Here is an 11,950-nt window from a genome sequence, read left to right as displayed (position 1 = left end):
CTTTGGCCATTAGCAATCAAACTCAACCTCTACTCCCTCGTCCCTCCCCCAAAGGATGGGGGGTGGAATGGATATTCCAAGCCTCTAATCACAGGGTGGTTCCCCTAGCAACAAGAGCCCCCCCATCCCTAAGTGCTGCCCCCAACTTGCCTTCATTATAACAAAAGAAATACCTTTATCACTCATGAAATTTTGGAAATCCCAAGAATTTGGGGAGCTGTGAGTTAGGTATTGTGGATGAAGACCAGGGACCAAATATATATAAGAAATATATTGTGCTCAGGGGCCTCCCTGGTGGTGCAAGGGGTTAAGACACAACCTATGAAGCTGTCTGCAGCCTCTGCAGCACGAGTTCCATCCCTGGCCAGGGAGCTACCCACATGGCACAGCAGACCTCTCCTGACTCACCCACTGCTCCCCTCAGCAGTGTACTTGGGTCAATCTGCCTGTTCTGTTCCCTACTCTGTCTCTGGTGAATCCTCTCACCCTCCACACCTCTGGCCTTTATCCCAGCTCTCTCTTGTATGCATAAATAAATAAATATTAAAAAAAAAGAAATTTATTGTGCTCACCTGAATGATCAACACACACACACACACATACACACACACACATACCCTATAAATCACAATATTGCAAGCTAGTGCTACATGCAATAATTAACTAGTCTCTTTCCAATTACTTTATCATGAATGTCTGGCTTTTGTTCAAGTTAATGTTCTTCTGATATAACTAAGAATAAAATATTGTGTTGTGAAAATAGATTTTATAAACCCAAAGATTGTCAAACTGTGCTTCAATTTATCTCTTTATGAAATAATTATACCAATTATAGGAGGTGATGTTTTAATGGAAAATGTTACCCGCTTGGCAGACACTATTGATTTAAAATAAGAGTAGTGATTAAAAACAATTTATGGCTCTCTCTTGGGTAAAAGCATGAGCCAATATAAAATAATTGGATTCTGATTCATGGAGTGATTGTGTACGACTTTATTGGATGCTATAGTTAAAGCAATTTTACGAGGAACTCTAACAAAAGTTTGATAGAATGTTATTATGTCTCTTTCCCATTGCTAAAATTGCACCATTAAATCCCAATTAATGCTTCATGTTAGGACTCTCTTAGCTATTTTACAACTTTCACTTTTTAACTTAATTTGGAATAAATACTTTGCTTTTTTATATTCAGCATTTTCATGTGTTTTCTAAAGATGCATTTTCTTTATGCTTATTTTCAGGAAAGTAACTTATTATCTAATTGTCATAATTAGCATTTAGCAACAAATTAAGAATTTATTATTAAGTGATTGATTTTTGTTTGGTGTAGTAAAAGGATGCTGGCCTAGCTTTATGAGAAGGAAAAAAAAAAAAAACTAACCTAAGCACGAATTGCAGAAACGGTGCTTTCCTGAGATCACTGGTTCAAAATTTCAAGCAAAACAAAGTGCTGTTTCTAACCATAAGGGCATACCTAAAATTAGTGACTGTCAGTGCACAGGAAGGAAATTATAAATAGTCAAGCACTGGAGCCTAAGTGTGAGATACGGAAGTCAATAAACCTGACTGTTTACTTTCTGTTGATATCCTGCCTGAGAATTTTATCAGAAGTGAGGGAGAAAGAATATAATAGTAAAAATTTAAAAAGCTTTTTCAGTTTTAAGCACACAGTAATTCAACAGCAACGAAAAACACTTTAAAAAAAAATCAAAGTAGGGGCCTCCCTGGTGGCACAAGGGGTTAAGATGCAACCTATGAAGCTATCCGCAGCACGAGTTTGATCCCCAACCAGGGAGCTACCCACATGGTGCAGCAGACCTCTCTTGACTAGCCCACTGATCCCCTCAGCAAAGTATTTCTGTCAATCCGCCTGTTCTGTTCCCCACTCTGTCTCTGGTGAATCCTTTCACCACCACACCTCCAGCCTATACTCCAGTTCTTGTATGCATAAGTAAATAAATCTTTTTAAAAAATCATCAAAGTAATACCAATGTAAATGGAGTAAAAAGTGAGTTACTCTTCAACTGAATTCCTAAATTCCATCCAAATCATCAAAAGTAATAGCTCTCAACAAGTTAGTGTTTTGCACTCCATTTTTTTTTAATTAAGTGGTTAAAACATTGTTCTTTGATTTTCTATTTTCACCTAACAATATATCTTGGAGATCTTCACACATCTTTATAATAGCGCTTTCTTATTCTCTTAAACAGATGCATAGTATTCCATAGAATATCATCATTCGTCACTTAACGATGGGGCTATGTTCTAAGAAATGCATCATCCGGCTATTTCAAGGCTGTGAGAAGGTCATAGCGCATAATTACACAGATCTAGATGGAACAGCCTACTATATACCTAGTCTAGATGGTAGAGCCTGTCAGAACCACCGTCACATATGCATGCAGTCTATTGTTGACAGAGGTGTTGTTTAGCAATGTATTGTTACCTGTGATCCTGTTAATGGACATTTAAACTGTTTCCACTTTTTCACTATTATTCCCATTCCTGTAATAAATCTTCTCTTATACACATCTTTATAGACATTTGAGAATTTGGTGGGGGTGGGAATGAGGGAAGAAGGATAGAAGCTTAACTGGATATATTTAGAATGGGAATACTAGGTACCTGAGAAGAGAGGCAGGAAATGTCACTAGACTCGTGGAGTGAAAAGGAGATGAGGAAACAGGACTAGAATAGTAAAAAAACATTCAGTTTTTGTTAGCACAAGACTGCTGTTATCCACCTAATAAAAAGTACCAATCCTATCGTACTGCTCTTTCACTTAGTGTTCAGGATTTCAGAGTAAACATGTAAAATTGATAGTCGTTAAATATTGACTGATGTCCTAGTTATTCCAAGCCACTTCTTATCTAGATTTAAACCAAGTTCAGCATTCATTTTACTTTGGGATTCTATGTGGAAGATTTATTTTATCATAGTTGGTGAAATTGAAAATCACTTGTACTTCATTAAATGAAAAGATTAGAGCTTTAAAAAACTGCCAGCTGCCACGTATTTGAATATGCATTTGCCTTTTTTAGTATTCATTACACATTCTACTGAAAAGAAGCAGCATGTACAGAACCCTATGAGGAACAAACGGGCGTTTGCTCAAGTCCTGAGTAATGCAAAAAGAGCAATTCTAATGCAAAAACAAATAAGGGGAAAAAAAACAAAAACACTTTGGAAACACGATAGATGATAAATTCAGCCCATCCTCATTACTGTAGTGAGATGGTGACTTTTTAAAGCTCTTTAAAACTTATGTTATTTCCCATGTCATGTGTCTTGTTTTAGTAAGCAATGGAAAACCTCCGCAAAAAATTTCCAGAGATGCATGTAGAACAACAAATACAAATGATGTAGCAAAGAAATGGACTAAACTTTATTTTATTTCCTCCATAGGATCTCAGATTAAGGTTAAACAGTCAAGGTTTTTAAATTTCAAATCTACCCCAGTTCAAGTGTACGTGACACTGGGTAGTTACTAGAGTTTCATGTCTCCCTCCTTGTTTTATTTTCCAGGATAGGGATTCTGATGTTGGTGTACCTTGCTTAAGATTTGACTGTTAACACTACCTCCTTGAAATACTTTCTTAACTTCAGTCCTAAAACACCACAACCCCCGGCAGTGGACTGTCCCATTCATCTGTGCCTCCGTGGCACTGGCTATAGTTATCTATTTATCTATCACACCTAACTTGTTCCTATTTACACTGCGTGACTTACAGTAAACTTACAGTAAAAGACTTAACTGTAAATTTACAGTTCATCCTAACATTCTTACTAACAAAATCCCTGTATTATTGAAGGTAACAATGAACCTACTAAAACATACATTTTCTAGCCTCCTTTGCCACGGAGTGTGGCCATGTGACCAAGTTTTGTCTTCAAACAATGAGTTGTTTGAGGAATTTCCAAGAACTCTTTTCAAAAGGGGAGGCAGACAAATGGAGAACTCTTGTCCTTACTTCCTCCTCCTTCCTCTTTCCTGCTGACTGGAGAAAAGACACCACAGCTAGCCACCTAGGACAATAATGTGACTTGAAGGATAGAAGCCACTCCGTGGAGCAGAGAGACGGAACCATTTCCCTGATGATACTGAGGAGCTGCCCCCGGGTCACATACCTCTCTTTCTTTTACATTAGACTAATGTTTTTAAGTCACTGTTGTCAGTGGTTCTGCTATATGTCCCTAATGGATACAATAGGTAATCACTGCTTTTTTTTCAGAGCCTGGATGGAATACTCCCCTATAGTGGTCATTGTCTTCCCAACTCTCCTACCTGAGACTACCTCTTTCTTCCCATCCACATTTCTTCCTTAGGGATCATGTTAGTCAGCTGGTTGCAACTGATTGCTGTGAGGTATACATCTAATGGAAGTCACACCTTCTTTAGGTCATAACAATTGGGCTAGGTGTCCACACCAGACCTAAGTTACAATCAAAGGCCTTCCCCAGGAATTTTAAAGAAACAGACTCTTTCCAGTGACAGAATGTAAGATGCAAAACTCAAAAGCTGTTGTCAGTTATGTTTTTCTCCATCTGGCCATAATAAAGGAAGGATGTTCTACACACAGACAGCAAGAATAAACAAACAAAAAAGAGAGCATAGAGTAGAGATGGAATGAGAAACCTAAATTCATCTGAGTCTTTGGTTTCAGTTGTTAGTAAGTCTTAGTCCCCTTCATGACTTATGGTTCATAAGAAATTTTTATTTATAGTCTTCTTTATGCTTAGGCTACTTAGAGTTGTGTCTTTATTAAAAACAGTTGGGCATTCTAATACAATCCCCAGAATTTAAAAAAAGAAAAAAAGTTGTATTTTGCTCCCAGAATCAACATTACTTTTAAAAATAATGACTAGCGGGCCAACCCTGGTGGCGCAGGCGGTTGTGCGCAGCGCTGTGAGGCTGTCCAAGGCCTCTGCAGCACCGGCTGGATCCTGGTCGACCAGTGAGGGTCCCACATGGTGCAGCAGACCTCTCCTGTCGCACCCGCTGCTCCCCTCAGCATTGTATTTCATCAGTCTGCCTGTTCTGTTCCCTGCTTTGTCTCTGGTGAATCCTCTCACCCTCCCGTGCATCTGGCCTGTACCCTGGTTCTTGTATAAAATAAATAAATAAATCTCTAAAAAAAAATAATGACTACCAATAATGGTACTTGTTGCCTGTTTTATCCAGTACACTAACTTACCTATGATTGAACAGGAACCACTGCACAAAGATATATGTGATGTTGTTTTCAGTAAATTGCTATTGGAGATAAACCTCAAACCATCCTGACAACTTCTCCCAATCAACTTCTTTGCAATTGCAGACAGAAGAACTACCAATAAATTCAGCTTGAAGAAAATACCATCAACTTGAAAAGCCTGTGAGGGACGACTAGATTCCATTATCAACTCATTGTGAATCCTATTTGAAAAACTATATTAGACATGAAATTCTAAGCTTTTATTTTTATAAGTGCTTATGGCTGTTATCTTTCAATCTCAACAAGTATGCCTGAGAAGAGGAAAACCCCTTTAATTGCATGACTGGGTCAGACAACGTATAGGTATAGCTGACGAAAATGCTCAACCGAGCTGATGCAAATTTCCTTTCTCTAACTACATAAACAAAAATCTTTTGCACGATCTTTTATATGTGGTATAACATATAAAAGAAAAAGCACCTTGTCTACATTTGCACAGAAACCAGGTAACCTTGTCATAAACTGGGGGAGAAATGACTTACATGTCACCTCCCACAGCTCTGGCTATGAAACAGACTTCAGAGCTACCAGGTGTCATAACCTTTAACACACAAACTGGACAGAAACTAAATCTTAGTGCACAAACTGAAGAAAATGTATCTTCTACTAGTGAGTTCTACAAATGCATACTGGGCGATTCTCAAACATCATTTAACTTCTCAGCAATGTGTGAGGTAAGTGTTATTACTGTTACCACTTTACAGCTGAGGAAACTGAGTCAGAGAAATGAGGTATTTAGCCATGGTCACCTAGTTAGTGCGCTTTTAATATAAGTCTTGTCTCTCCCACCCTAACGGCACCCTTAAGCACTGTGCCATATTGTGAATTCTTCAAGGTATGGGAGCTGCTGTTCAAACTGTTCTTTAAATTTACATTTTCCATGGGAGACTGAAATCTTCCTGGCAGTAATAATGTGTTCAGCACCTAGAATATAGCAGTTATACCAAGAGTATATACAGTCAGCAGGTGTGTGTAATAGAGGAATTGCAAAAAGCATACCTGTGAATATGTTCAGACTCAACCATTTTAAGTCATTTGAAAATTGGTTTGACCACCTAATACTACACATGATCTGGTATTGCATCCTATGCCGAGGGCTGGTATGAGGGGAGATTGGCTATCAAGATTATTACTGGAACATTCAACAACAACAAAAAAATTTTCTGAGAACAGAAAATGGGAATTTATTGAAACACACAGCTAAAACAAGCAGCTGGCAAGACAGGAGAGGTCTGCACCATTCAACAAAATTTTAACCTCGATGACAGATTATGTTTTAAATACTCTTTCAGTGTTAAAGTTCTTGCATTGAAACCCGTACTGCTGTACTGTGAATATTTAACAGCATGTCTTTATTAATATGAACACACAGAGAAATGTTACAGCTAAAAAGGCAAGACTGCATGCAAGCAACCTGTCACCTCTCAGAAGCCTTAGAAAAAAAATTGAAGGGAGAATGAATAAAATAAAGATGCTAAAATGTTATAGACAATCTAATAAAATGCATATGGGCATTTTTTGTATGTATTGTTGGCACGATTTTTCTGTGGTTTGAATTTTTCAAAATGTGATGTTAACTAAAAGGAATACTAGGCTTATTAGACCCAGGAGTTCTGGGTTCAGGTTCATATTTCCCACCCATCTGAGCGACATTTGTTATTTCACATAACCTATCTGGGCCATGTAAAATAAACAAGTTTTTTTTTTTTTAACTGCAGATTGGCATTCTACAAATAAGCCTCAATTCCTCCATTCTCCTACATTGGGTAGTATAGACTTTTTCATGGTTATAAGCAGTGATGCAGTGATCGGTTTTATACAGGCTTGCTTTTGTGCAAATTTGTCCTAGTCAATTCATAAGTATAGCAGTGATAAACTCAAGAATATAGCTCTGAGTTAAAAAATAAAGTATACTGCAAAAGGAAACACTAATATGACTCCACGTAAATAAATTTTCAGACACTGAAATGCTTCATTAAAATACAAAAGCATATAGTGGATCAGGGAATTGAGAAGCTCAGAGATAGATTTAATTTTGAGTACAACTTGACTTAATAGCTCAGGCAATGGCATCAAAGCTCAATTTCTGCCCCATCTCTTGCCTTGGCTTGTCAAATATTTCTCTGCATTATTGATATTATCATATGTTTTTTATCCTTTTTATAATGATGCAATATATTACATTAATTGACTTGTTCACATTAAACCATCCTTGCATCCCTGAACTAACTCCCACTTGGTCATGGTGTGTGATCCTTGTGATGCATTGTGGAATTCAGCTTGCTGAGAATCATTGTGTCAATATTCATCAGAAATACTGATCTGTAGTTGTCTACTTTTGTGGCATCTTTGTCTGGTTTTAGTATTAGGGTAATGGCATCACAGAATGTGTTAGGAAGTATTCCCTCTTGAATTTTTTGGAATAATTTGAGTAAAATGGGCATAAGTTCTTCTTTAAAGGTTTGATAAAATTTACTTGTAAATTCATCTGGTCCTGGATTTTTGTTTTGAGGAGATTTTCATTCACTTCTGATAGTGGGTTCTAAGCCAGTAGTTTTGTTTTATTCCCACCTTTTTTATATAAAGGGGAAGCCAATCTAGCCTTCCCCACAGCTCAAGCTCCAGCTATTCACAACCAGGAGCCACTGACTCAAGTGGAGGATCACCACCTTAGATAAACTCCATACTGAGGATAATCACTAAGAGTGTCCACTCTCCTTAAGCAACCCTTCTTTGAGGTGTGGGGTGTTTTACTCTCTGTTTCTGGTTGGCTAGTTACCATCAGGCAGCAGAGAGTCTGCCTTTGTAGGTGCTAGTTTACCACTACAGCATTCTACCATGGGCCTCCACTGCCCTACTCCTATAGTTTTACAAAGGTAGTATTTCTGCCCTGCAAAATATGTGTGCCCTCCCTCTCCAGTGCAACCTTCAGGTTCTAAAGTCCCCATTGTGAACATAAACCCTTGAGTCAACAATACAGGCTTGGTATTATAGCAGTCTCTCCCTTTCTTAGTTGCACTACCCTGATAATGCTCCAAATATAATTAACTTTAAATTTTTCCTAACCCCCCTGCTGTGCATGCCATTATCCATATAATGGTTGTCCTCCAAGGATCATTGTCTTAATTTATCTATAACTTGGTTGGAAATATGTGGAGAAGGTGACCCTGGCATCTTTACTCTTCTGCTGTCTACTGATCTACTGGTCTCTTATTTTTCTTATTTTATAAAATGACAGCAGAGTAGAACATTGCTTGGCACCCAACCCTCACATATCAATATATCTTGGGGATAATTTTATGTCACTACATATAAAATTGTTTCATTCTTTGAAAGTGTAGCTTTGTATCCATTTACATAATCTATCTTATAAAAATGGAAATTGGTGCAATGTTATTGTGAAATTCCTGTACATAAATCATTTCCCACATTTTCATGTGCAAGAATATCTCAAGTGTACATTACTGGAAGAGGAACTGATAAAGGGTATGTTCATTTAAAATTTTGATAGCTAAGTCAAATGGGCCTCCATAGACATTGCACCAATTCACACTCCCATAGGCAGTGTGGATCAGTGCCTATTTTCTCCCACTCTACTATTTAGCTCCATCTTTGCCAATATGATAGGTAAAAAATGGTCTCACACAAATGAAAACAAAGAGATACTACTTCACATGCACTAGGTTAGCACCAATAAAAAGGACAGATAGTGAAGTTTTCCTCATATACTTCTAATGGTAGGAACTTTTACCAAGTACAGCCGCTTTGGAAAATAGTGCAGTAGTTTCTAAAAAGTTTAAACATAGAGATACTATTTGACCCAGCAATTTCACACTTATGAATATACGTAAGAGCAATAAAAAATATATTCCCACACAAAAATTGTACATGAATGTTCATAGTAGCATCATTTCATCAAAAAGTAGATATAACAAAATGTCCATTAGTTGCTGAATGGATAAACAAAGCATAATATACTAATGCAGTGGAATAATATTATTTCCTATAAAGAGTAAAATGCTATATATGCTACAATACATATGAACCTTGAAAACATTATGCTAAGTGAAAGAAGCTGGTCACAAAAGACCACCTATTATATAACTACAGTTATATGAAGTGACCAGAATAAGCAAAACTATAGATACAGAAAGTAGTTTAGTTATTGCCTAGGGTCAAGGTAAAGATTACAGTGGGTTTTTTTGTTGTTGTTGTTGTTGTTTGTTTGTTTTTTGTTGTTTTTTTTTTAGTTTTTCAAGGAATATTTAATAACAAGATAACATATGCTTATCTGACATGTATTTTTATGTCACTGAAGTGAAAACAAAACATCCTGGTCATTGGGTAGAAATGAGCTGCTTTATGTGTATATACTTCAGTGCAATTAAAAAAATAGTATACATATAATTTCAGAACTTGAGAATTTGAGTAGGCGCCAATGTTTTCCTCTTTTTTTTTTTCTCATATGGGAAAAGAAAATTCCTTTGAAAATCATTTGAAGCTCAGACAAAAATTCCATAGCTGTATTATCTTAGGATCACTCTGTTGAGTCTTCATGTTTCAGGTGATATATGGGAAGTTTCAATTCAACCCTTTAGAGAAGACATTCCAGCTCGCATGATTTCATCAACCAGGAGAATATTGGTGGCAATCACAGTGCATGAGTGAAGAAGCTGCTTTTTTTACACAATAGTTATCCCATACGCCGACTTTTGCTGCTACCATTGGCTCACCTGTGTTCAAGTCCACACCCACCAGTTGACCTGATTCTGAATGTTCTGCTTGAACTTTAACTAGTGTTTCCTGAAGGTCAAAACCAGAGTTCTGAGCAAGAACCTTGGGAATAATGAGCAATGCATCAGCAAATGCTTGAACTCCAAGTTGGGCTCTGCCCTTTACACTGGACTTATATTTAACCAGGGCTTCTGCCATTGCCACTTCCACTGCACCAGCACCTGGTACTACACAACCGTCATCAATAGCATTTTTAACAGCTCTTAAGCCATCTTTTATGGCATCTTTGATCTGAGTGAGTGTGTGCTTATTTGGTCCTTTGACCAGCAATGTCACAGAACGAGGATTATTGCATTTCTCGATAAAGATGAACTTCTCTTCTCCCAATGTATACTCATAGACAAGTCCCGAATGTCCCAAACATTCAGGACTTAGGTCATCAAAAGAATTTAGAGCTATCCCACCACAAGCAAGTGTCAGCCTTTCCATATTTCTCCTTTTAGCTCTGCTCAGAGCCACTATGCCTTCTTTAGCAAGAGCATCTAAGGAGAAGGGGTCAATTCCCTTTTGATTAATAACAACAAATCCTTTATCTGAATCACCGCAAACTTTCTTTTTCAGTTCTATTAGTTTTTTAACTCTATCTTCAATGAATTTTCTTTCAGCTTTTACTGGTTTCTCTCTCTCTCTTCTGCACTCTTGTAAAAAAAAGCCAGAATTCACTTCTGTTTTTTCATATTCTAATGACATATTACAGGTGAGGATGTATGCATCTTCTCTTTTTTTCATATCAGGATGTCATGCCCCATGGTCCAAAACCAGACCTCTAATTAAGCTTGTATCAGTTTCAGATTTATGTTTCATTTCCATTATCTCAACCATGAAGAGGTAATAGGTTCACCTTGTTTTTTAATGGCCAAAATGGAGTCCACGACTGCCTCTGTTAAGACATCAGCGAGCTCAGCGTGAACTTTAGTACATAGAGATGTTCTGGCCACATCTCTAAGTGTTTCCCTGTCCATGTCTTTGCTTTCTTTGACTTGTTCCAAAAACTGAAGTGCTTTTTTCTTTGCAGCTTCAAATCCATCTGTTATAATTCTGGGATGAAGACCTTCAGAAATGTAGAGATCCGTTTGTTTCAGCAGCTCTCCAATGATTAGGATATCGGAAGTGGTACCATCACCAGTTATGTCATCCTGGGCTGTTGCCACTTTGGCTGTTAAGGAGGCTGTTGGGTGCTGAATTTGCATTTCATGAAGGAGCACATTCCCATCTTTAGTAAGCTTGATATCTCCAGCACCAGACACAAGCATCTTCATGGTGCCCTTAGGCCCCAAGTTGGTCCTCAGCACGTCCTGCAGTCCCCGGGCCGCGCTGATGCTGACCGCCAATGCCGCCTGGGAGCGAGCCACCTCGGCCTTGGGATTCAGGGTCTTCACGGCCGCCATTGCTGAGCCAAAAGAGGAAGAGGAGGGGAGCCGGCGCGTGGAACGCCCGAAGCCGGCTCAGCATGGCCCATGGGTTTTTTTTTTTTTTTAAATGGGAGTGGGAGAATGAAAACATTGTAAAATTGTTGTGATGATTGCACAACTCTGTAAGTATACTAAATACATTAAATTATAAACTGCAAATGGGTGAATTATATGGTATATGAATTATATCTCAAGCTGCTACCAAAAAATGGCCTAAGTACAGTTACAGTTTTAATGTATCACTGTTATTTGGAATAAAGCTGAACATGTCTCCATATTTATGTTGATGGTTTCATGCATTATAGATACATGCCCAACAGTGGGATTGCAAGGTTTTATGGCATTTCTATTTTTAAAGTAAATCCAGATTACTTCATATAAGGTTTTACCAGTTTACATTCCCTCCAACAGTGTAATAGGGTTCCTTTTTCTTCCTAACTCTTGAACACTTGTGAAGGGTCTTTTTGATATGCCAGTCTCATGGATGTT

The 11,950-nt window shown here is 37.8% G+C and overlaps 1 pseudogene across 1 annotated transcript; it reads right to left on the bottom strand.

The window, feature by feature from the left end:
• Nucleotides 1-9,841: 9,841 nt before the first annotated feature.
• Nucleotides 9,842-11,721, bottom strand: LOC311177691 (T-complex protein 1 subunit zeta-like; annotated as a pseudogene). Its single transcript has one exon. The product of its transcript is annotated as a T-complex protein 1 subunit zeta-like (transcript).
• Nucleotides 11,722-11,950: the final 229 nt, after the last annotated feature.

The sequence above is a fragment of the Talpa europaea genome (assembly GCF_964194135.1).
Source record: "Talpa europaea genome assembly, chromosome: 9".
Taxonomy (NCBI): domain Eukaryota; kingdom Metazoa; phylum Chordata; class Mammalia; order Eulipotyphla; family Talpidae; genus Talpa; species Talpa europaea.
The sequence above is the reverse complement of the archived record's forward strand: the minus strand, read 5'-3'. Positions and strand labels throughout refer to the sequence as shown.